A 25342-nucleotide genomic window follows, 5' to 3' on the forward strand; every position below is an offset into this window, starting at 1 on the left:
TTATTCGACGCGTGTGCGGCGATGGCGCAGCCATCGATCGAGGGTCGAATTCGAACCGCGTTGTGTGATCGGCATCGCGCTCGCTGGAGGTGAATGCCTTCAAAAAAGTCGTGGACTGTTGTACTGTATACGCAACTGCGCACAATTCTGTGAGTCACTTAAACCGCTTTGCCGTTACTTATTGCCAATTATGGACTCAGACTATTGTCCTATCATCTCATCGAGTCCCTGGCACGTCATAATATGCTACACAGCGGCAGTGGGGGTCGCAAAATGCCGATATATTACACACTAGCTTTACTACCCGGCTTCGCTCGGCACTTGGATTCACCACGCCCGGCCGCCTTTGTCTCCCCAGTGGCGATGTTCACACACCACAGCAGTTACTCGTTTGAGGCTGAGTCGACCTAGGATAGGCCCATGACCGGTTCAAATAATCGTCACCGGTGGTGGCCGTGAGGGGGAATCGAACCACTACGCATGCGTGGGTGACATGACAGATGTGACGTCACAGCTCACTTGGCGTGCAAAAAATATAAGCATTATTGAGCTCCCCCCCCCCCAAAAAAAAATACCAAAGTACATATTTGTATAATTTGTGCATGGTGTACAGTCTGGAAAGTACCCACATGGCAAATTTCAAGTTTGTTGCATGTCGAGAAGTACGCTAAAAATTTTGAACAGACACACATAATCACAAATTTGCTTTTTATATATATAGAAGAGAAGATAATATTGGTCGCGAAATCCTACGTGTTAAACTAAATAAAGGATACCCATTGTAATGAATATGAATAGCACCCTCTCCTGGTCCAGGCTCCTGATTGACTCACGAGTGACGTCATCACACTTACCTCGCAGCAGCAGGGGGAGGGGGGGATGTCTCCACCACTCTGACTGTCGCCTGATGATGCTGGTTGTTGTTGTTGTAATTACGGGCGAAACGTAACCGTACTCGAATTGTAAATGTTGTAGAGGGTTTTCATCTCCAACATACAACCGGTATGATGACTACCAAGGAATTGGCCACGTTCTGTTTACGTGACAAACCTTGGCCGTGTCGGGTGGTGGCGGGTTTAACGACACATTTATATTTACGCGGTCTAAGCCCAAAAAAAAAAACTATTATGGAGAGCATCAGCGGTTTCCCCTCTAGAATCTGAACGTGCGACATGTCTGCCTCTGGGGTAAATAGCCACTTCTTAAATCATCTGAACGCGTTGTGTTTTCAGACGGAGCCCGAATTCACTCCTCAAACCTAAAACAAGAAGCCCAATTATTATTTTCTTCCATCACGGTTGCCGAGCAAAAGCCCCAAAGCACCAAGCGGCCAGCAACAAACAGCACCATTGAAAGAGTACGAGCCACGATTTAAGACTTGTCTTGAATCGAGCGAGGAGACGGTGGAAATGGATTGCTAAGTAGAGCGGTACGAGGGAAGAAGCAGTGTGGTGAGTGGGTGGGTGAGCGGGAGAGTGAGCGGGTGAGTGAGCAAGTGAGTGAATGAGTGAGTGAGCGGGTGAGTGAGCGAGTGAGTGAATAAGTGAGTGAGTGAGCGGGTGAGTGAGCGAGTGAGTGGGTGAGCGGGTTGGTGAGTGAGTGAATGAGTGAGTGAGTGAGCGGGTGAGTGAGCGAGTGAGTGAATAAGTGAGTCAGTGAGCGGGTGAGTGAGCGAGTGAGTGGGTGAGCGGGTGGGTGAGTGAATGGGTGAGTGGGTGATGAGTGAGCGAGTGAGTGAGTGAGCGGGTGAGTGAGCGGGTGAGTGAGTGGATAAGTGAGCGGGTGTGTTGCTGTGACCTGCAGTATTGTGTTTGAACCCAGCGTCTCATCTGTCCCCGTGTCTCTCCCCGTGTCTGTCTCTCAGTGTGTCTCTCCACGTGCCTGTATTATTATCATCACTACTGCTAGTATCATCATCATCGTGACCAACAGTTGCAGTTTGCCAGAACACGCGACACGAACGAGTGTCCGTCCGCAGCTCGCTAGCAGCCACCTCCACGTGACCCCCCCCCCCCCACGTGAGACCCCCCCCCCCCCTCCACGTGAGACCCCCCCCCCCCCCGAGTCCGGGGCTACTCACGCGGGGGGGGGCGTGGCCGCCACAGCGCTGCCCTGCACGGAGCAATGTGGGGGGCTGGGGGTGTGTGGGGGGCTGGGGGTGTGTGGGGGGCTGGGGGGGGTGTGTGGGGGGCTGGGGGTGTTTGGGGGGTGTGGTAATTAATTGACGCGCCGGTGTCACTTTTGAGATGGTGGCGCAAAGACAAACACACGCGCGCTCAGCCCCCAGCCGCCGCTCCTGTCTCAACAACAGCCGCCGTCCGCGGCGCGTGACCCACATCACAAAGACAAAGATCCCCCGTGTAGCCCTACCGGAGTGTTGGGGCAAGTGCCGCGAGCGAGCAGCGCCTACGAAGGCCGGCACGGCACGCGAGGGGGTGGGTGGCCAGCACCACGCCCGTGCCGCCTTTGTCTCCCCGGTGGCGCGATGTTTGCGCACCGCCCCAGGTACTCATTTTAGACTGAGGCGACCTAGGGGAGGCCCATGACCGGTTCGGATAATCGTCACTGACACACACGCAAGCGAGCACACGCCGCAGACACAGGCAAGCGTGCTTGCTGGGAGCATCACTGGAAACATCTCCGTGAGATGGATGGAGGGGCGTTCTGGAGACATCTGATCATAATCCACACAAGCGAGTTGTCCAGAGAGCAGGCGGCACTCGTTGAGAGAAGCCACGTTAAGTGGACGACAACTGTGGCTCATTAAGTTCATGGGGTGGCCATCTGGGAGGGCAAACGCAAAGTTAAAGGTGCGGCCCTGCAATTACTGTCGGAAGGGGCCTCTATTTAGGACCGAAGCAGCAGGAGGAGGATTTCTCCACGACTCTGCGGCTGTCCGACCGATGATGCTGCTGCTTGTTGTTGTAATTACTGGCGAAACGTCACGCTACTCGAATTGTAAATGTTGTGGTGGGTTCACTCTCCAACACGCAACCGGTGTGTGCTGAATTAGTAACGAATCGACACGTTTTGTTCACGTGACAAACCTTACTAATTGGCTGTGTCGGTGGTGGCGGGTTTCACGACACATTTATATATTTACGCGATCTAACCCCCCCCCCCAAAAAGGACCTCTAATATGGATCTCAACACAGCTGTTGTTTCCAGCAAAGGGTTAAACCTCTTCCTGTTTTTCAAAGTTTACCGAAATATGATTGGTCGCGAAAGCCCCCGATCGAGGGAGCTCCAGCAGCGAGCTCCCACTCTGGAGAATATTTGGCCTACTCTTCCACACTGGCCTTGACACGCGAGCAGATGCACACGTGTTCTGATTACTGCTGGCTGGACACAGGCGTTTGGAGTGAGTTCTAGAAACCTGCTGTTATGGAGTGACTCATGCAGCCAGCGATGGCTGCGGGGTTTGGTCGTACATGTTTTGTATGTCGTTTGTTGTTGGATTTGAATCACAGTTCCTATGATCACTGTTGCATTGTTTTTGTGGCTTTATTTGGTGATTTTGAGAACGGTTTGGTCTGGCCATGTTTGTTTGTTGTAGTACAGAGTTGGCCTGATAACTTTAATCTACATTGTCTTATGGTTGTTATTGTTTGACTTGCATCCCACTGGGATTTTTGCACACAGCGTTAAAATGCGGTGTTTTTTCTGGAAGACTTTGCTGTTTTTTCCAATATTTTTTTCTGTTGCGTGTAGTCACTTTAAGATGCTTCTTGTTCATGTTTTTGTTTGTTACGGTTGCCCCCGAGTCAAGAGCCGCATGGCTCACAGGGTTATACCTAATCAATGAACCTGAAAACTGAAAACCTGTGGAGAGACGAGAGCGAAGTGTGGGTGTCGGGGAGTGGTGGAGCAACGATTAGCGCCACGCTGCGCTACGAACCCGACGACCCGAGTTCGATTCCCGCTCACGGACAAAACCAGTGACGAGTTATCTGAACCAGTCCTGGGCCTCCCATAGGTTGACTCAGCCTCAAATGAGTACCTGGTGCGGTGTGTAAACATCATCACCGAGGAGACAAAGGCGGCCGGGCGTGTGCCGTGCCGACCTTCATAGGTTCTATTCGCTAACAGCACTTGCCCTAGCAGTCTGTTAAGGCTATACGGGGGATCTTTGTCTTTGTGTCGGAGGGTGACTGCCTTCTCCAGGGCACCCCGATGTGAACGAACCTGCCGATGACCCCCGGCTCGCCCGGAGTAGAGGACCGGCGACTCCACCCGGTGGGTCTCCACTGGCGGCCGCGCCACTGCACTCGAGGAATCATTCAAGTTGAGAGGCCTCAGCGGAGACCCAGCCAAGTCGAGAGTGATAGGTCTATAGTTATAGGTCTGTAGTTATAGGTCTGTAGTTATGGGTCTGTAGTTATAGGTTTGTAATTATAGGTCTGTAGTTATAGGTTTGTAGTTATAGGTCTGTAGTTATAGGTCTTCGTGGCGTGAAATGGTCACGAGCTTCGCTGCGAATGCCCACGGACAACGTTCTATTTATTATTTGAACACTGAGCTAAAGAGTTATTTTTCAGAAGCCACCCGACTATCACAAATGGTAGCTCAACTAAGTGGCTTATCACGTGGAAATTTACCGGCGGGCCCGGAGAAAAATTCACACGACCATGGAGAGAGAGACACGCAAACTAGAAATATACAGCAGGCGTCAGGGTCGGGATCGAACCCACGACTTCCTGTATACCAGCCGAGGTAGCCAACATCTCCCCACAGCAATAACTGCACCTTCCTGGAATATTCCTGTTCCACCTGGCAATACCCATCAGTTCTGGCCAATCTGAATAGCCTCAGATTCATCCGCTCCGTTTGTGTGACCCACTTTGCGCGGCCCCGCAGGAGGAGGGCACGTGACGCCGACTCATAAATCCCTGAGTAGGGAGCGCGACGCCGATTGGTGACACTCGTCGGATTGCTGCTGGAGACGTGGGAAGCGATGTCGCACTCCGCCGATGGACTCGGGACAAAATAGAGGGCTTCTGGGGCTTTTGCGTAGGAGGGTTTCAGGTACCGTAGAGTCAAAGTGATGCCCTTGCTGGCATTGGTGGTGCTCAGCTGTGTACAGCTCTGCAGAGGCAGTGGTGGAAATTCCACATTCTTATGGCGAGGACAAGAGTATATTCAAAGGGCAACCATCGTTGATTTCCCCACAGAGTGGTACTCGTTTTATCAACCCCGGAGGGATGATGGGCTGAGTTAATTCCCCCCCCCCCCCCCCAACTAGGAAGTTTAACTCGTGACCTAAAAACTAAACTATATTTTACCAGGTAAGACCCACTGAGTTGTGTAGCTCTTTTTCAGAAGGACCTGGCCATAAATGATAGCTCAACGAAGTGGCTCATCATCGTCATCATCGTGTGATGTTGATTCTAAATGTGGAGGGAAACCCCGGAAGACGCGGAGAAAAATCCACGCGACCACGGGGAGAGAGAGAGAGACACCGCAAACTCCAAATATACAGCAGCAGGCGTCAGGGCCGGGATCGAACCCACGACCTCCTGTAGACCAGACGAGGTCGTGAACATCTCCTAGCCATCTCGGTGCCCTTCATATTGCCAGCTGCTCGCTCTGGCGCTGGGACCACGTGGGGCCGGCTGGCGAGTGTGGCTCGGTCAAGCGTGTCGAATTATTTTGGATAATTGTTTTTGTTTTCAAATCGAGCGGGCGGCGTTTCTCAGTGTTCACTCAACCGGATCAGCGAAAATAAATCCATCTTGCCAAAATCGTGTGCTCAGATAGGCATGTAGGAAGTCCACCTTCTCTGCACAATTAAACAATGCCTATCAAATTCCTTTTCCACTGGCACATCCGAGCCGTGCTAGTACCAGACCATCACGGTACGGGTGGTTTTCCTGCTGGCGATTTGTTATGCCTGAACCAAACCGTGCTAAGTTGGCCTCACAAGGCGCCTGAATCTTGCTCGGGGCCAAGCAGGGCCAGGCGCGGGGCTACGGACGCGCTCAATGCTCGCGCTGGCGGTGGGCAACGCAACACAACGCAGCCACGCAGCCTCAACGCCGTCGTCTCTGCGCGTCTTCACGCGGATAATTGCGTGCGATTTCAGTGATTAAAAAAAATACCTGAGGCCTCTTGAACCGAACTGGGCTCCTTATTGCAACGGAGTAATTTTCAGGCCTGGCCAATACCAATGGCCTCGTATTGTTTTGTTTAGCTATGGGCGGAAACAGGATAAGCCGGAAAGAAACCCATACAGAATAAGGGGAGAAAATACAAACTCCACCCAAGAGATATGGCTGCGTCGGGAACCGAACCAAGGCCCTTGTCGCCTGTGTACGGCGCGATTCTCACCACCGCGTCACCATCCTGCCACTCCAATTATCACCGGGACTCAATTTCCCAAACCTCGGTGTGAGCTGCAGACATCCCCCGCCCCCTCTCTCATCCGGATGCGCATCTCACAATGTTTCACTCCAGACAACTCGCGTGGCTATCCGTGGGAGATGCACGGTGGGCGAACGAGCGGCGGCGGTGGGTGTGGAGAAGAGAGATGGAGTTGGGAGTTGGGTGTGGAGGCAGAATAGCAAACGACGCGAAATTGGCACGAGTCGCGTGAGACCCACATCGAGAATTTTCAAAACGTCCCCAGTATCAGAGGGCGGTGGAATGGGATGTGAACAACGCCAACGATTAGCGCGCTTGGCTCCACACGCTGCGACAGAAGTTCAACATCCATACATGGAACTTACACACGTGCAACATACACGCGTACGTACGTGCGCACGACACGGCCAATGGTTTCTCTACGATACGCGCAGGAAACATTCAGTTAAGGGTGGGGAATTAGCAAATTGTCAGTGGGGATGATCAGGGATCAGGCGAGCTCGTCTGGTGTTGCAGGAGGTCCGTTGGTTCGATCCCGACCCTGACGCCTGCTGTATATTTCCCGTTTGCGTGTCTCTCTCGCTCTCTCCCCGAAGCGGTTGCGTGGATTTTTTCTCCGGGCCCTCCGGGTTTTTTCTTGCCCCTCCCACAATTAGAATCCACGTTACACGCTCAGAGCAGTGTTCTTCACTCATTTTCAGAGAGAGGCGGGGAGGGGGGGGATGGCACCACATTCGCCAGCAAGACATAATCCGTGTGAGGGCTGCTGCACTCATTTGAAACACCATTGGGGTTTGTGACATCGCGGGTACGGTGGCGAATCAGGGGGTACGACTGCCCCGGGCCCCGCGGTTTGGGGGTCCACGCGCTTCGACGACCCTGTGTGAGATGTAATACTTCCGCTTTAGTTTGAAGATCTGCGTACCCCCCCCCCCCCGACCGCCTCGCGTTGCTAGATCGTACAGCCTCGGCTTCTCTTTCTTCCCCGCGGACGAAAGAACCCGTTGACAATCACGTCGCAACTTAAGTCCGCGTGAAAACAACAACAACAAACAAAACTCACCACCGACTTTAGCGATGGTGTTCTCCCCATCGTCCCGCCACAGCACGGGAGCGAACCTGGGTTCCCGAGCCTGGACGGCGCTCTGCTGGAAGGACGCCCCCCACCTTTGCACAGAACACGTGTCGCTGGAGGCGGCTATGATCGTTGTTGTACCGTACTTCGATACACCCCCACCCCCCGCGCGCCCCCTCCCTCCCCCACGGCGTCTACGCGCACAGCCACCTTTCACCGGCCCGCACGCACCAGCGTGGTGAAGTATGGTCAAATAACCACCACGACGTCTACACGCACAGCCGCACGCACCAGCGTGGTGAAGTATGGTCAAATAACCACCACGACGTCTACGCGCACAGCCGCACGCACCAGCGTGGTGAAGTATGGTCAAATAACCACCACGACGTCTACGCGCACAGCCGCACGCACCAGCGTGGTGAAGTATGGTCAAATAACCACCACGGCCAACGTGGGCAGGCTCTCATCCAGCAGTGGATTTGCGACCCAGCACACCCGTGACGGGCGGCAGAGAGGGAGGACGTGTTCCTCTCCACGAGTTTCAAGAGGGGGGGGGGGGAACTGGGTTCGATTCCAGACTCGGGTGCATTTCTACCTGGAGCTTTATTACGAAGCTGAAACTCAATTTGTGTTTTATGTTGTACCAGGTAAGCCCCCTTCCCCGACTGAGCTGCGTAGCTGTTTCTCAAAAGCGAATGACAGCTCAACGAAGTGTCTGCTCGAGCTGAACGTGGAGGAGGAAAATCGACGAGAGAGAGAGCGAGAGCGCGACATCGTAAACTCCAAATATACAGCAGCTATCGTCGGGGTCGAGATCAAACCCCCGATCTCCTGCATATCTGGCGAGATAGTTGACATGTGGGCAGTTTGTTTGTTTCTCTCCCCCTGTGTGCATCGGTTTCCTCTCATCGTTACCCCCCCCCCCCCACACACACGCACAGAGAATTGTTAACCGCTCGAGGTTCGTACTGGAGCGCACCCCCCGACACAGCGACCCACGTCAGGGCATGTGGGGCACGGCATCGGGCAGCGCGGCTGGCATGGGCCCTCGAATGAAATCGTGAAATGACACCGCCCCCACCCCATGATGCATCCCGTTATTCGCAATAACCCGCACTCACGTTAACAACAGCAAGAACAGCAACATCGCAGTGTGCATGCGTTCAGCACACGAGCACCCCCATTGAGAATCCTACACGGTACTACGAACAACACACGCGAGAATACACACACGGGTATACACACACACACGGGTATACACACACACACAGGTATACACACACACATGTATACACACACACAGGTATACACACAGGAGGATCCGCACAGACACGCACACGGACACATACATATAGACACACACACAGGTCTGCAAACACACAAGAGGATGCACACACACAGGTCTACACACGCACAGGTCTGCACACACACAGGAGGATGCACACACACAGGTCTACACACACAGGTCTGCACACACACGCGGATTCACACACACGCGGATTCACACACACAGGAGGATCCGCACAGACACGCACACGGACGCATACATACACACACACAGGTCTACACACACAGGAGGATGCACACACACGGGTCTACACACACACGCGGGTCTACACACACACAGGTCTGCACACGCACGCGGTGGCACACAGACAGACACGACGAGCTAGCGGCGCTCCCATCATCACCATCACCGCCATCACCGCCCGCGCTGCACGGAGCGCACGGAGAGGCGGGGCTGTCAGACAGCAGCAGCAGCACAGAGCTGACAGGGAGGGCAGCTGAACACCGCGGACAGCACAGCAAGCAGGACAGCCCAGCAAGCAGGACAGCGCAGCAAGCAGGACAGCGCAGCAAGCAGGACAGCCCAGCAAGCAGGACAGCCCAGCAAGCAGCACAGCGCAGCAAGCAGGACAGCAAGCAGGACATCACAGCAAGCAGCACAGCAAGCAGGACAGCACAGCAAGCAGGACAGCAGCAGCAGCGTCGTCGTCGTGTTACCGGCGGTCTGCGCGTCCAGCTTGAGCGCGGAGCGGAGCTCGGCCAGGCTCGGCGTGTCGCTGCGCGCTCGCGTCCTGCTCCAGCCCCTGCTGCTGCTCCTGCTGCTGCTGCTCCTGCTGCTGCTGGTGGTGATGGTGGTGGTGATGGTGGTGGGGCTGATGGTGGTGGTGATGGTGCTGGGGCTCTCCTCTTCACGGTCGCTCTCCACACGCGGCTTGGGCGCCGCCTGCTGGCGCTGCGGGATCGCCTCCTCCTCGTCCGCGTCACGGCTCGACGCGCGGTGCCGATCGTGGCTGGACCACTCCTCCCCCTCCTCCTCCACCTCCTCCTCCCCCTCCACCACCTCCTCCTCCTCCACCTCCTCCTCCTCGTCGTCGTCGCCTGCGTATCGTCGCGAGTCGCGCTTGGACCCCGCGGTCGCCATCAGCGCCACGTGGCTGGGTCTGCGCGCTGCGTGGGGCGACACGCGGTGAGACACCAGGTAGTCAGGTGACTTAGTGACGTCACGGGGTGAGACACCAGGTAGTCAGGTGACTTAGTGACTCACGGGGTGAGACACCAGGTGGTCAGGTGACTTAGTGACACACTGGGTGAGACACCAGGTAGTCAGCTGACTTAGTGACACACGGGGTGAGACACCAGGTAGTCAGGTGACTTAGTGACACACGGGGTGAGACACCAGGTGGTCAGGTGACTTAGTGACTCACGGGGTGAGACACCAGGTAGTCTGCTGACTTAGTGACACACGGGGTGAGACACCAGGTAGTCAGGTGACTTAGTGACACACGGGGTGAGACACCAGGTGGTCAGCTGACTTAGTGACACACGGGGTGAGACACCAGGTAGTCAGGTGACTTAGTAACATCACGAGGTGAGACACCAGGTAGTCAGGTGACTTAGTGACGTCACGGGGTGAGACACCAGGTAGTCAGCTGACTTAGTGACTCACGGGGTGAGACACCAGGTAGTCAGGTGACTTAGTGACACACGGGGTGAGACACCAGGTGGTCAGGTGACTTAGTGACTCACGGGGTGAGACACCAGGTAGTCAGCTGACTTAGTGACACACGGGGTGAGACACCAGGTAGTCAGGTGACTTAGTGACACACGGGGTGAGACACCAGGTGGTCAGCTGACTTAGTGACACACGGGGTGAGACACCAGGTAGTCAGGTGACTTAGTAACATCACGAGGTGAGACACCAGGTAGTCAGCTGACTTAGTGACTCACGGGGTGAGACACCAGGTAGTCAGGTGACTTAGTGACTCACGAGGTGAGACACCAGGTAGTCAGGTGACTTAGTGACGTCACGGGGTGAGACACCAGGTAGTCAGCTGACTTAGTGACTCACGGGGTGAGACACCAGGTAGTCAGGTGACTTAGTGACACACGGGGTGAGACACCAGGTGGTCAGGTGACTTAGTGACTCACGGGGTGAGACACCAGGTAGTCAGCTGACTTAGTGACACACGGGGTGAGACACCAGGTAGTCAGGTGACTTAGTGACACACGGGGTGAGACACCAGGTGGTCAGCTGACTTAGTGACACACGGGGTGAGACACCAGGTAGTCAGGTGACTTAGTAACATCACGAGGTGAGACACCAGGTAGTCAGGTGACTTAGTGACGTCACGGGGTGAGACACCAGGTAGTCAGCTGACTTAGTGACTCACGGGGTGAGACACCAGGTAGTCAGCTGACTTAGTGACTCACGGGGTGAGACACCAGGTAGTCAGGTGACTTAGTGACATACGGGGTGAGACACCAGGTAGTCAGGTGACTTAGTAACATCACGAGGTGAGACACCAGGTAGTCAGGTGACTTAGTGACGTCACGGGGTGAGACACCAGGTAGTCAGCTGACTTAGTGACTCACGGGGTGAGACACCAGGTAGTCAGGTGACTTAGTGACACACGGGGAGATACACCAGGTGGTCAGGTGACTTAGTGACTCACGGGGTGAGACACCAGGTAGTCAGCTGACTTAGTGACACACGGGGTGAGACACCAGGTAGTCAGGTGACTTAGTGACACACGGGGTGAGACACCAGGTGGTCAGCTGACTTAGTGACACACGGGGTGAGACACCAGGTAGTCAGGTGACTTAGTAACATCACGAGGTGAGACACCAGGTAGTCAGCTGACTTAGTGACTCACGGGGTGAGACACCAGGTAGTCAGGTGACTTAGTGACTCACGAGGTGAGACACCAGGTAGTCAGGTGACTTAGTGACGTCACGGGGTGAGACACCAGGTAGTCAGCTGACTTAGTGACTCACGGGGTGAGACACCAGGTAGTCAGGTGACTTAGTGACACACGGGGTGAGACACCAGGTGGTCAGGTGACTTAGTGACTCACGGGGTGAGACACCAGGTAGTCAGCTGACTTAGTGACACACGGGGTGAGACACCAGGTAGTCAGGTGACTTAGTGACACACGGGGTGAGACACCAGGTGGTCAGCTGACTTAGTGACACACGGGGTGAGACACCAGGTAGTCAGGTGACTTAGTAACATCACGAGGTGAGACACCAGGTAGTCAGGTGACTTAGTGACGTCACGGGGTGAGACACCAGGTAGTCAGCTGACTTAGTGACTCACGGGGTGAGACACCAGGTAGTCAGCTGACTTAGTGACTCACGGGGTGAGACACCAGGTAGTCAGGTGACTTAGTGACATACGGGGTGAGACACCAGGTAGTCAGCTGACTTAGTGACACACGGGGTGAGACACCAGGTAGTCAGGCGACTTAGTAACATCACGAGGTGAGACACCAGGTAGTCAGGTGACTTAGTGACATCACGAGGTGAGACACCAGGTAGTCAGCTGACTTAGTGACTCACGGGGTGAGACACCAGGTGGTCAGGTGACTTAATGACACACGGGGTGAGACACCAGGTGGTCAGGTGACTTAGTGACACACTGGGTGAGACACCAGGTAGTCAGCTGACTTAGTGACACACGGGGTGAGACACCAGGTAGTCAGGTGACTTAATGACACACGGGGTGAGACACCAGGTGGTCAGGTGACTTAGTGACTCACGGGGTGAGACACCAGGTAGTCAGCTGACTTAGTGACACACGGGGTGAGACACCAGGTAGTCAGGTGACTTAATGACACACGGGGTGAGACACTAGGTGGTCAGGTGACTTAGTGACACACGGGGTGAGACACCAGGTAGTCAGGTGACTTAATGACACACGGGGTGAGACACCAGGTAGTCAGGTGACTTAATGACACACGGGGTGAGACACCAGGTAGTCAGCTGACTTAGTGACTCACGGGGTGAGACACCAGGTAGTCAGCTGACTTAGTGACTCACGGGGTGAGACACCAGGTAGTCAGGTTACTTAGTGACATCACGAGGTGAGACACCAGATAGTCAGCTGACTCAGTCACTCACGGGGTGAGACACCAGGTAGTCAGGTGACTTAGTGACTCACGGGGTGAGACACCAGGTAGTCAGATGACTCAGTGACTCACGGGGTGAGACACCAGGTAGTCAGGTGACTTAGTGACACACGGGGTGAGACACCAGGTAGTCAGGTGACTTAGTGACTCACGGGGTGAGACACCAGGTAGTCAGCTGACTTAGTGACATCACGAGGTGAGACACCAGGTAGTCAGCTGACTTGGTGACGTCACGGGGTGAGACACCAGGTAGTCAGCTGACTTAGTGACTCACGGGTTGAGACACCAGGTAGTCAGCTGACTTAGTGACTCACGGGATGAGACACCAGGTAGTCAGGTGACTTAGTGACTCACGGGGTGAGACACCAGGTAGTCAGCTGACTTAATGACACACGGGGTGAGACACCAGGTGGTCAGGTGACTTAGTGACTCACGGGGTGAGACACCAGGTAGTCAGCTGACTTAGTGACACACGGGGTGAGACACCAGGTAGTCAGGTGACTTAATGACACACGGGGTGAGACACCAGGTGGTCAGGTGACTTAGTGACACACGGGGTGAGACACCAGGTAGTCAGGTGACTTAATGACACACGGGGTGAGACACCAGGTAGTCAGGTGACTTAATGACACACGGGGTGAGACACCAGGTAGTCAGCTGACTTAGTGACTCACGGGGTGAGACACCAGGTGGTCAGCTGACTTAGTGACTCACGGGGTGAGACACCAGGTAGTCAGGTTACTTAGTGACATCACGAGGTGAGACACCAGGTAGTCAGCTGACTCAGTCACTCACGGGGTGAGACACCAGGTAGTCAGGTGACTTAGTGACTCACGGGGTGAGACACCAGGTAGTCAGGTGACTTAGTGACTCACGGGGTGAGACACCAGGTAGTCAGGTGACTTAGTGACTCACGGGGTGAGACACCAGGTAGTCAGGTGACTTAGTGACTCACGGGGTGAGACACCAGGTAGTCAGGTGACTTAGTGACACACGGGGTGAGACACTAGGTAGTCAGGTGACTTAGTGACTCACGGGGTGAGACACCAGGTAGTCAGCTGACTTAGTGACATCACGAGGTGAGACACCAGGTAGTCAGCTGACTTAGTGACGTCACGGGGTGAGACACCAGGTAGTCAGCTGACTTAGTGACTCACGGGTTGAGACACCAGGTAGTCAGGTGACTTAATGACACACGGGGTGAGACACCAGGTGGTCAGGTGACTTAGTGACACACGGGGTGAGACACCAGGTAGTCAGGTGACTTAATGACACACGGGGTGAGACACCAGGTAGTCAGGTGACTTAATGACACACGGGGTGAGACACCAGGTAGTCAGCTGACTTAGTGACTCACGGGGTGAGACACCAGGTAGTCAGCTGACTTAGTGACTCACGGGGTGAGACACCAGGTAGTCAGGTTACTTAGTGACATCACGAGGTGAGACACCAGGTAGTCAGCTGACTCAGTCACTCACGGGGTGAGACACCAGGTAGTCAGGTGACTTAGTGACTCACGGGGTGAGACACCAGGTAGTCAGGTGACTTAGTGACTCACGGGGTGAGACACCAGGTAGTCAGGTGACTTAGTGACTCACTGGGTGAGACACCAGGTAGTCAGGTGACTTAGTGACTCACGGGGTGAGACACCAGGTAGTCAGGTGACTTAGTGACACACGGGGTGAGACACCAGGTAGTCAGGTGACTTAGTGACTCACGGGGTGAGACACCAGGTAGTCAGCTGACTTAGTGACGTCACGGGGTGAGACAACAGGTAGTCAGCTGACTTAGTGACTCACGGGTTGAGACACCAGGTAGTCAGGTGACTTAGTGACTCACGGGGTGAGACACCAGGTAGTCAGCTGACTTAGTGACTCACGGGATGAGACACCAGGTAGTCAGGTGACTTAGTGACTCACGGGGTGAGACACCAGGTAGTCAGCTGACTTAGTGACTCACGGGATGAGACACCAGGTAGTCAGGTGACTTAGTGACTCACGGGGTGAGACACCAGGTAGTCAGCTGACTTAGTGACTCACGGGGTGAGACACCAGGTAGTCAGCTGACTTAGTGACTCACGGGGTGAGACACCAGGTAGTCAGGTGACTTAGTGACTCACGGGGTGAGACACCAGGTAGTCAGCTGACTTAGTGACTCACGGGGTGAGACACCAGGTAGTCAGGTGACTTAGTGACTCACGGGGTGAGACACCAGGTAGTCAGCTGACTTAGTGACTCACGGGGTGAGACACCAGGTAGTCAGGTTACTTAGTGACATCACGAGGTGAGACACCAGGTAGTCAGGTGACTTAATGACACACGGGGTGAGACACCAGGTAGTCAGGTGACTTAATGACACACGGGGTGAGACACCAGGTAGTCAGCTGACTTAGTGACTCACGGGGTGAGACACCAGGTAGTCAGCTGACTTAGTGACTCACGGGGTGAGACACCAGGTAGTCAGGTTACTTAGTGACATCACGAGGTGAGACACCAGGTAGTCAGCTGACTCAGTCACTCACGGGGTGAGACACCAGGTAGTCAGGTGACTTAGTGACTCACGGGGTGAGACACCAGGTAGTCAGGTGACTTAGTGACTCACGGGGTGAGACACAAGGTAGTCAGGTGACTTAGTGACTCACGGGGTGAGACACCAGGTAGTCAGATGACTTAGTGACTCACGGGGTGAGACACCAGGTAGTCAGGTGACTTAGTGACACACGGGGTGAGACACCAGGTAGTCAGGTGACTTAGTGACTCATGGGGTGAGACACCAGGTAGTCAGCTGACTTAGTGACATCACGAGGTGAGACACCAGGTAGTCAGCTGACTTGGTGACGTCACGGGGTGAGACACCAGGTAGTCAGCTGACTTAGTGACTCACGGGTTGAGACACCAGGTAGTCAGCTGACTTAGTGACTCACGGGATGAGACACCAGGTAGTCAGGTGACTTAGTGACTCACGGGGTGAGACACCAGGTAGTCAGCTGACTTAATGACACACGGGGTGAGACACCAGGTGGTCAGGTGACTTAGTGACTCACGGGGTGAGACACCAGGTAGTCAGCTGACTTAGTGACACACGGGGTGAGACACCAGGTAGTCAGGTGACTTAATGACACACGGGGTGAGACACCAGGTGGTCAGGTGACTTAGTGACACATGGGGTGACCACCAGGTAGTCAGGTGACTTAATGACACACGGGTGAGACACCAGGTAGGCAGGTGACTTAATGACACACGGGGTGAGACACCAGGTAGTCAGCTGACTTAGTGACTCACGGGGTGAGACACCAGGTAGTCAGCTGACTTAGTGACTCACGGGGTGAGACACCAGGTAGTCAGGTTACTTAGTGACATCACGAGGTGAGACACCAGGTAGTCAGCTGACTCAGTCACTCACGGGGTGAGACACCAGGTAGTCAGGTGACTTAGTGACTCACGGGGTGAGACACCAGGTAGTCAGGTGACTTAGTGACTCACGGGGTGAGACACCAGGTAGTCAGGTGACTTAGTGACTCACGGGGTGAGACACCAGGTAGTCAGGTGACTTAGTGACTCACGGGGTGAGACACCAGGTAGTCAGGTGACTTAGTGACACACGGGGTGAGACACTAGGTAGTCAGGTGACTTAGTGACTCACGGGGTGAGACACCAGGTAGTCAGCTGACTTAGTGACATCACGAGGTGAGACACCAGGTAGTCAGCTGACTTAGTGACGTCACGGGGTGAGACACCAGGTAGTCAGCTGACTTAGTGACTCACGGGTTGAGACACCAGGTAGTCAGGTGACTTAATGACACACGGGGTGAGACACCAGGTGGTCAGGTGACTTAGTGACACACGGGGTGAGACACCAGGTAGTCAGGTGACTTAATGACACACGGGGTGAGACACCAGGTAGTCAGGTGACTTAATGACACACGGGGTGAGACACCAGGTAGTCAGCTGACTTAGTGACTCACGGGGTGAGACACCAGGTAGTCAGCTGACTTAGTGACTCACGGGGTGAGACACCAGGTAGTCAGGTTACTTAGTGACATCACGAGGTGAGACACCAGGTAGTCAGCTGACTCAGTCACTCACGGGGTGAGACACCAGGTAGTCAGGTGACTTAGTGACTCACGGGGTGAGACACCAGGTAGTCAGGTGACTTAGTGACTCACGGGGTGAGACACCAGGTAGTCAGGTGACTTAGTGACTCACTGGGTGAGACACCAGGTAGTCAGGTGACTTAGTGACTCACGGGGTGAGACACCAGGTAGTCAGGTGACTTAGTGACACACGGGGTGAGACACCAGGTAGTCAGGTGACTTAGTGACTCACGGGGTGAGACACCAGGTAGTCAGCTGACTTAGTGACGTCACGGGGTGAGACACCAGGTAGTCAGCTGACTTAGTGACTCACGGGTTGAGACACCAGGTAGTCAGGTGACTTAGTGACTCACGGGGTGAGACACCAGGTAGTCAGCTGACTTAGTGACTCACGGGATGAGACACCAGGTAGTCAGGTGACTTAGTGACTCACGGGGTGAGACACCAGGTAGTCAGCTGACTTAGTGACTCACGGGATGAGACACCAGGTAGTCAGGTGACTTAGTGACTCACGGGGTGAGACACCAGGTAGTCAGCTGACTTAGTGACTCACGGGGTGAGACACCAGGTAGTCAGCTGACTTAGTGACTCACGGGGTGAGACACCAGGTAGTCAGGTGACTTAGTGACTCACGGGGTGAGACACCAGGTAGTCAGCTGACTTAGTGACTCACGGGGTGAGACACCAGGTAGTCAGGTGACTTAGTGACTCACGGGGTGAGACACCAGGTAGTCAGCTGACTTAGTGACTCACGGGGTGAGACACCAGGTGGTCAGGTGACTTAGTGACTCACGGGGTGAGACACCAGGTAGTCAACTGACTGGTGTAGTCCCTGAAATGTCCGCGCTGTGAGTGTAAAAATGCTGTCATCAAGCGCAGCGTTTTGCCCAACATTCTTGGCTGAATGCCTTCCTACGCCGTGCCGGTCGTGGGTGTTGTTTGACCATACTTCACCACGCCAGTCAGTGCGGGTTGGTTAATGTCGGTGGAGTAGGGGGAGGGTAGTCAGAACCGGTTCATTCCTCGCTCGCCTCTCGTCTTAGCCGTGGCCTCGAATCGCACTCAAGGTTTTTCCTCGATCCTAGCGCACTGCGCTAACCATTGCACCACCGCTCCTCACAAAGCGCGAGTCACGGATGCACATCGAGTGGCGTGGCAGCAGCGATGTTGCTGCTGCTGCTGTATGTGTGTGTGTTACCCAGATGAGTGATTCGCAGGTGATATTTTCAGCACTTGCGATGCCGTTTTGCCCAATGACAGCGTTAAGATTTCATTTGTTGAGGCGAGAACGCGGAGGTCAACCCAAGCGCACACCAAGCGGGAGAGTGTGCAAACTGAGAGGCGATCGAGTCGGGAATCTCACCCAGGCGCTTCGAGCTGCGAGGCGCGAGTGCCACCGCTGCGACCGACGGCACGAGAGCGGCGATGGAATGGCAGCCCAAGGAGGGGGGGGACGCGTCCAGCGGGAGGAGCACCGCGGGGGATGTAGTGACGATGTGGGCTCAGTGTGGTGATGGTTCAGTGTTGTATTTGTGTGTTGGGTGATCTGTTTACCTCTCTTGTACTTTGCACCCCTATCGCGTGCCTGTTGTTGTTGTAACCTGCTTACCCCGTGCCCCTACTGGACATCTGTAAACAAAGCGCTGATCTCCCCCAGTCATAAGTAAATCCGAATCTGCGCACAGCCAGCGAGGGAGATGGTTGGCGGCGGCTCTGGGCCGTGAGCGACGGACGGCGAGGAGCAGTCACCCGGCTTTCACCCAGCAGTGGATGGACCACGGCCGACGGTTGTGGTGTCGCGTTAAGCGGGCGCAAGCTCACCTTGCAGGCGCAGTCCGAAGCGCTGGAGGAATTCGTCCGTCGTGTCTGCTGCAAGGGAGATGAGAGGGGGGGGACATGTTTGCCGGCAGCATGTGGACACCGTGAGACGGCACCTCGCGCGCCACGTGTCGGGCAGACGCCGTCGCCGATCTCCGAAGCTAAGCGGCCTCGAGTCTGGATGGTGCTCGGCTGGGCGAGCAGCTTGAGTAAGAGCAGCCGTCGTCAGGCTCCGGGGGCGGACGTGGCGAGCAGCACAAGCGGCTGAGCTCCTCCATAAAATAAAATAGAAACATCACCTGCGTCTACGCTGCCCGCCTCCAGCAAATCTCGAGGACCGGCGTGGTGAAGTATGGCTGAATATCCCATCCAGCAGTGGATTGACAAGAGCTGTGACGTCGCAACTTGGAGCGATGCCAATCTCCGTCTGGCCGTGAGTGGACATTCCACAACTCTTCTTGGTTCTTTCGGTAAAGTCACGTAGAAGGGAAATAATAAAATAATAAAAATAAAACACAATAAAATACAATTCTCACGACGTTTCGGCCACAACGCAAGCAGCCGTCCTCAGGTGAAGAACAGGTCTGTCGGAAAGACAGCGTCTGAATGAAAGAACCAAGAAGATGAATCCCTGCAGTCACGAAAACTTTAAATAAAAAAATCCACAACTCCTTTGACGGTGTCCGATCTCCCTGACAATGTGATCTCCCTGACAATGTGCGATCTCCCTGACAATGTGATCTCCCTGACAATGCGATCTCCCTGACAATGTGATCTCCCTGACAATGTGATCTCCCTGACAATGCGATCTCCCTGACAATGTGATCTCCCTGACAATGCGATCTCCCTGACAATGTGATCTCCCTGACAATGTGATCTCCCTGACAATGTGATCTCCCTGACAATGTGATCTCCCTGACAATGTGATCTCCCTGACAATGCGATCTCCCTGACAATGTGATCTCCCTGACAATGCGATCTCCCTGACAATGTGATCTCCCTGACAATGCGATCTCCCTGACAATGTGATCTCCCTGACAATGTGATCTCCCTGACAATGTGATCTCCCTGACAATGTGATCTCCCTGACAATGTGATCTCCCTGACAATGTGATCTCCCTGACAATGCGATCTCCCTGACAATGTGATCTCCCTGACAATGTGATCTCCCTGACAATGCGATCTCCCTGACAATGTGATCTCCCTGACAATGCGATCTCCCTGACAATGCGATCTCCCTGACAATGCGATCTCCCTGACAATGTGATCTCCCTGACAATGTGATCTCCCTGACAATGTGATCTCCCTGACAATGTGATCTCCCTGACAATGTGATCTCCCTGACAATGTGATCTCCCTGACAATGTGATCTCCCTGACAATGTGCGCACGGAGCGTGACGCAGAGCGCAGCGCGCGCCGACCGTGCCCTGCCATGTGCCCAGCCTGATACATTCAGACGCGGCGGGCAAGCGATTCCTTGCAAGCGAGAGGTGCGGGCGGCGTGATGTCGCCGCTCGCCGGAGTGCCGGGGGAGGATCGTTTAGCGTCACGGCGCCAGTACCTGCAGCGCGAGTCGTCTCGACGTCGTCAGGTTCAGGGCGATTCCTCGGCTCCATCTCCACGGTGCCTTTCGCTGACGCTCAGTTCCTCAATGCGATGGTGATCATGCAACGATGGTGATCATGATGCAGTGATGATGATGACGATGCAGCGATGATGATGATGATGATCATGCAGCGATGATGATAATGATCATGCAGCGGTGATGATGAAGCGATGATGAAAATGATGATCATGCAGCAATAATGATGATGTAGCGATGATGATGATTGTTGTTATCTCAACAAGAAATACAGGGCGCGTGGTTGCCGCTCGCTGCTCGAGACGCTGCCGGCACGAGCGACTGATGCTGCCGATGGTGAACTCGGAGTCGCTTTGAATGCGGTGACTCAGAGGCACCGGGGGGGGGGGGGGCAGACACGGGGGGCGCGCGGAGACGTCTATAAACGAAGGAACTTTGACGGCGACCTGCCATATTCCCCAGGGCAGTGTGGCACACACACGCACAGACACACACACACACGCACACACACGCACACACGCACGCACACACGTAGACACACGCACACACACACGCACACACACGCACACACACACGCACACACGCACGCAAACACGCAAACACGTAGACACACGCGCACACACACGCACGCACACACACGCACACACACACGCACACACACGCGGGCACTCACCACAATGATAAAGATGCCCGTATAACCATGACAGCCTGTTGTGGCAGGTGCTGGCAACGAGCACCTATGGACAAGGGGGGGTGGGTGGCCAGGGCCCCGCCCGGCCGCCTTTGTCTCCCGAGTGGCGATGTTTTACACGCGCGCACCAGGTGCTCATTTACGGCTGAGTCGACCTAGCGGACCGGTTCAAATAATCGTGACTGGCGTAGCGCTCACCACTACACGACCGCTCCACAAACACACAAACACATACGCGCACATACACACACTTACAAAGATCCCCTGTATAGCCTGCAACAGGCTGGAGGGGCAAGTGCTGTAGCGAGCACCTACACAATCACACACACACAATCACACACAACAACAACAACAACCGCCATTCACCACTAAGTGGCGGTGACGTCACCACGACGCTTGTGCCAGGCCAAGTGCACCTTGAGGCCACGTGAAGTGTCGAACGCCCGCTGGCAGGAGGTCACGGGGCAGACCCAGCAGGTACCACGGGTCGACTGACCGATATGACCGAGATGACTGGCTGATGCACCACCTGTGCCCCCTACTGTACCAACTTGCTGTGCTTTAGCCACCCGGCGCTCCGCTCGTTGTTGTGAGCGTCGCTCCTCCGCCCTCCGTTGTTGTTGGAGGGCGACTGCCTCCAACTGCCCAGTAGCGTCCTTCACGAGCCTCCTCCACTGAGGCCGATCTTGACACCGCTGGTACCAGTCATCGGCAAGTCCACTCAGCTCCACGTCCTCCTGTACCACATCACTCCATCTCTTCTCCAGCCCGTGCCGCGCCCGTCTAGCCCCCTCGATCCGGCCGAACAAAAGCTGTTTAGGCATGCGGTGGCTGGGCATGCGGGCTACATGACCCAGCCAACGCAGCCTTGCCTGCCGGAGGAGCTCACTGATGGGACTTTGCCCAGATCTTTCAAGGATTTGTGAGCTCCTCACACAATCCAGCCTGGTTAAACCCAGGATGGATCGTAGGCAGGCCAGCCTAAATGTTCCAACCGGCGAAGATGCTCCACCAGGGGGGTCCACGTCTCGCAAGCGTAGAGAAGGGAGGGAATGACCGTGGCCGAGAAGACCTGAAGCTTCGTGCGGAGCGACAGACCAGGTAGCTTCCACACAGCGTTACGCAACCGATGAAAAGATATTGCCGCTCGACTGATTCGGAGTGAGACCTCTGCTGATAGACTGGAGCCGGTCATAAGCACACTGCCCAGGTATGGGAAACTCTCCACTCTCTCCACAACTGCCCCATCACCAATTGGGAGTTGTGGGGGTGGAGTGTCCGATGGTACAAAATACCCAGGCAGGTGCTTGGTTTTGGTGGGGCTGATGGTAAGGCCCCACCTCTTAGTGGCACGCTCCAGTCTCAGCAGCAGCGCCTCCAACTCCTCTTCTGAATGAGCAGCTATTACCAAATCATCGGCATACATAACGTGGTTGACCAATAGGGAGCCATCCCTTGATCGCACCCGGGCGTCGATCAGCCTCCATTATATCTGTACCAAACGGAAATTCCCCCGGTACAGCTATTGAAGGCTTCACGAACTACGCGGTCAAAATAGATGTTAAATAATGTGGGAGCCAGAGGACATCCCTGTCGCACCCCAAGGTGTACAGGGAAAGGCTCCGACTTCCCGGCCACGTAGTTTTACCCGGGCCCGCTCACCATCATAAGGTCCTTAATGATCGTGAGCAGAGGGTCAGGGACTCCGAAAGCACGAAGAACAACCCAGAGTCCAGTCCTACTGATGGTATCATAGGCCTTGACCAGGTCAATAAAGCAGAGATGTAGGTCTTTTTGGAATTCCCTACACCTCTGCTGTAGCAGACGGACAGAAAATATGGCATCTGTGCAGGACCCGCCCTTTCCTGAAACCGCATTGTGGCTTCCGCAAGCCCCTCCTCAGCGTGCCTAGCAAGGCGATGTTGAATAATCCTTGCCAGGACCTTACCCGGCACACTGAGGAGTGAGATGCCCCTGTAGTTGTTACAGTCTGTGCGGTCCCCCTTCTTAAAGAGGGGGACCACCATGGCATCCTTCCAGTCCTGCGGAACCCGTCCAGTGGTCCAGACTGTTGTTATGATGTCATATAGGGCAGTCTGTGCACAAACGCCACCCTCCCTCAGCATTTCGCTTGGGAGATCATCTCTGCCCGGTGCCTTCCCTGGTCTCAGACTCCGGATCGCCCTCAGTACTTCCTCAACAGCTGGAACCTCAGCCAGCCACTCACAGGGGATGACCTCTTCCAATATTTGAGGCACCGCAGCCTCAGCAGGGTTATCCCCACTTTGTGCCATGATGTTTTCCTGGCTGAGAGAATTTCCCTCCCCCAGGACCTCACAGAAATGCTCAGCAAATCTGCAAACCTGTTCCTGGGGGTCGGAGATTGGATCACCGTTTTTTCCTCTAATGATGGTAATAGGTGTGGCGCTGCAGGTTACTTTTTGATGGAGTTAAATAGTGATTTGTGATCACGGGCCACTGAGGCAGACTCCATCTCCTCAGCAACCCGCGACCACCACCCATCCTTACAACGCCTTCCGAGCGAAGGCTGCGGTAAACCTCCTCATTCTCTGACGTGGGATGCTGTAGGCGATGAGAGTGGGCCTGTCGCTTTTTCTCAATTAACCTGAACACCTCCTCTGTCAGCCAGGGTTTCTGGGGAGGTCTGGACCGCGTACCCAAAGCAGCCATTGCAGCTGCATGAGTCACAGTCCTAAACCTCGCCCATTTACCCTCGACATCAGGTGGAGTGGGGGACGATGCCAACCCCAGCTGCAAGCGATGATGAAATTCTCGCTTGCAACTTTCATCAGCTAACTGAGACCAGGCCACTTTTGGTTGGAATGGGATCCTGGGTGTACACCCACCACCGGAGTGGAAGAAAGGCAGGCGCATCTTACAGATGACTAGTCGATGGTCAGAGGACAGATCAGCTCCACGGTAGGTCCTGGTGTCAAGGACATGGGTTCGCATCCGCTGGTCCGTCACTATGTAGTCCAGCAGATGTTCTTGCTTGGACCCGGCATGTATCCATGATGTTGTGTGGATGCGCCGATGCCGGAAGAGCGTGTTGGTAATTACAAGCCCATGGGCTGCACAAAAATCTAGCAGCCTCCTACCGTTATTATTGAGCTGATCTGGCCCATGCCTTCCAATCACTCCAGACCAGGTGTCAGCATCATGACCAACTCGGGCATTGAAGTCACCCAACAAGATGACTCTGTCCCGAGTGGCCACTTTAGCCAGCACCGTGACAGGAGGTCCGGCAAAACAACCTCCTACCTCCTCGCGGTGCCGGACGGGCAACACTGTCGTGGGCAGTGCTGTGGGGGAGGGCCAATGCCCATTGGCCTCTCCCCTCATGGCGTCTGTGACCACCACAGTGGCTAAACGGGGGCTCTGGACGGGTGTGAGGGGCTGGTAACCCCTCCACCTTCAATTCATTACCACTAAACCACACACAATCACACACACAATCACACACACAATCACACACAATCACACACACACACAATCACACACACACAATCACACACACATCACACACACACAATCACACACACAATCACACACACACACATCACACAACAACAACAACACAACCGCCATTCGCCACTAAGTGGCGGTGACGTCACCACGATGCTTGTGCCAGGCCAATTCATTACCACTAAACCACGAATTAAACAATCACACACACACACAATCACACACAATCACACACACAATCACACACACAATCACACACAATCACACACCACACACAATCACACACACAATCACACACAATCACACAATCACACACCACAATCACACACAATCACACACACACACAATCACACACACAATCACACACAATCCGCGCGCGCACGACATCCCTGCACGGGGGTCGCCATGGGAACTGAGCAATTAGCATCGTGATCACGTGACCGCGGGGGTGGCAAAGCGAGCTGCCACACGTGGAGACAGACACCCCCCACCCCTCACACTCTCGCCCCTCACCCCCACCCCCTCACCCCCCACCCCCCACCCCCTCACCCCCCACCCCTCACCCCCACCCCCTCACCCCCTCACCCCCCACCCCCTCACACTCTCGCCCCCTCACCCCCCACCCCTTCCCCCCTCACCCCCCCCCCCTCACACTCTCGCCCCCTCACCCCCCACCCCCTCACCCCACCCCCCACCCCCTCACACTCTCCCCCCTCACCCCCTCACCCCCTCACCCCCCCCCCTCACCCCCCCCACCCCTCACCCCCCTCACCCCCCACCCCCCACCCCCTCACCCCCCACCCCTCACCCCTCACCCCCCCC

At 55.0% G+C, this 25342-nt stretch overlaps 1 long non-coding RNA gene across 1 annotated transcript; it reads right to left on the minus strand.

Annotated features, from left to right (window-relative positions):
- Window positions 1-9815: 9815 nt before the first annotated feature.
- LOC133340819 (uncharacterized) lies at window positions 9816-20637 on the minus strand. The gene is made up of 3 exons (XR_009754946.1): window positions 20323-20637; window positions 18764-18811; window positions 9816-9889 (listed from the first exon to the last, which is right to left on the minus strand). It is a non-coding gene; the product is annotated as an uncharacterized LOC133340819 (long non-coding RNA).
- Between the last annotated feature and the right edge of the window lie 4705 nt (window positions 20638-25342).

This window comes from Lethenteron reissneri, chromosome 10 (assembly GCF_015708825.2).
Source record: "Lethenteron reissneri isolate LAM-NWPU_2019-01 chromosome 10, ASM1570882v1, whole genome shotgun sequence".
Classification (NCBI taxonomy): domain Eukaryota; kingdom Metazoa; phylum Chordata; class Hyperoartia; order Petromyzontiformes; family Petromyzontidae; genus Lethenteron; species Lethenteron reissneri.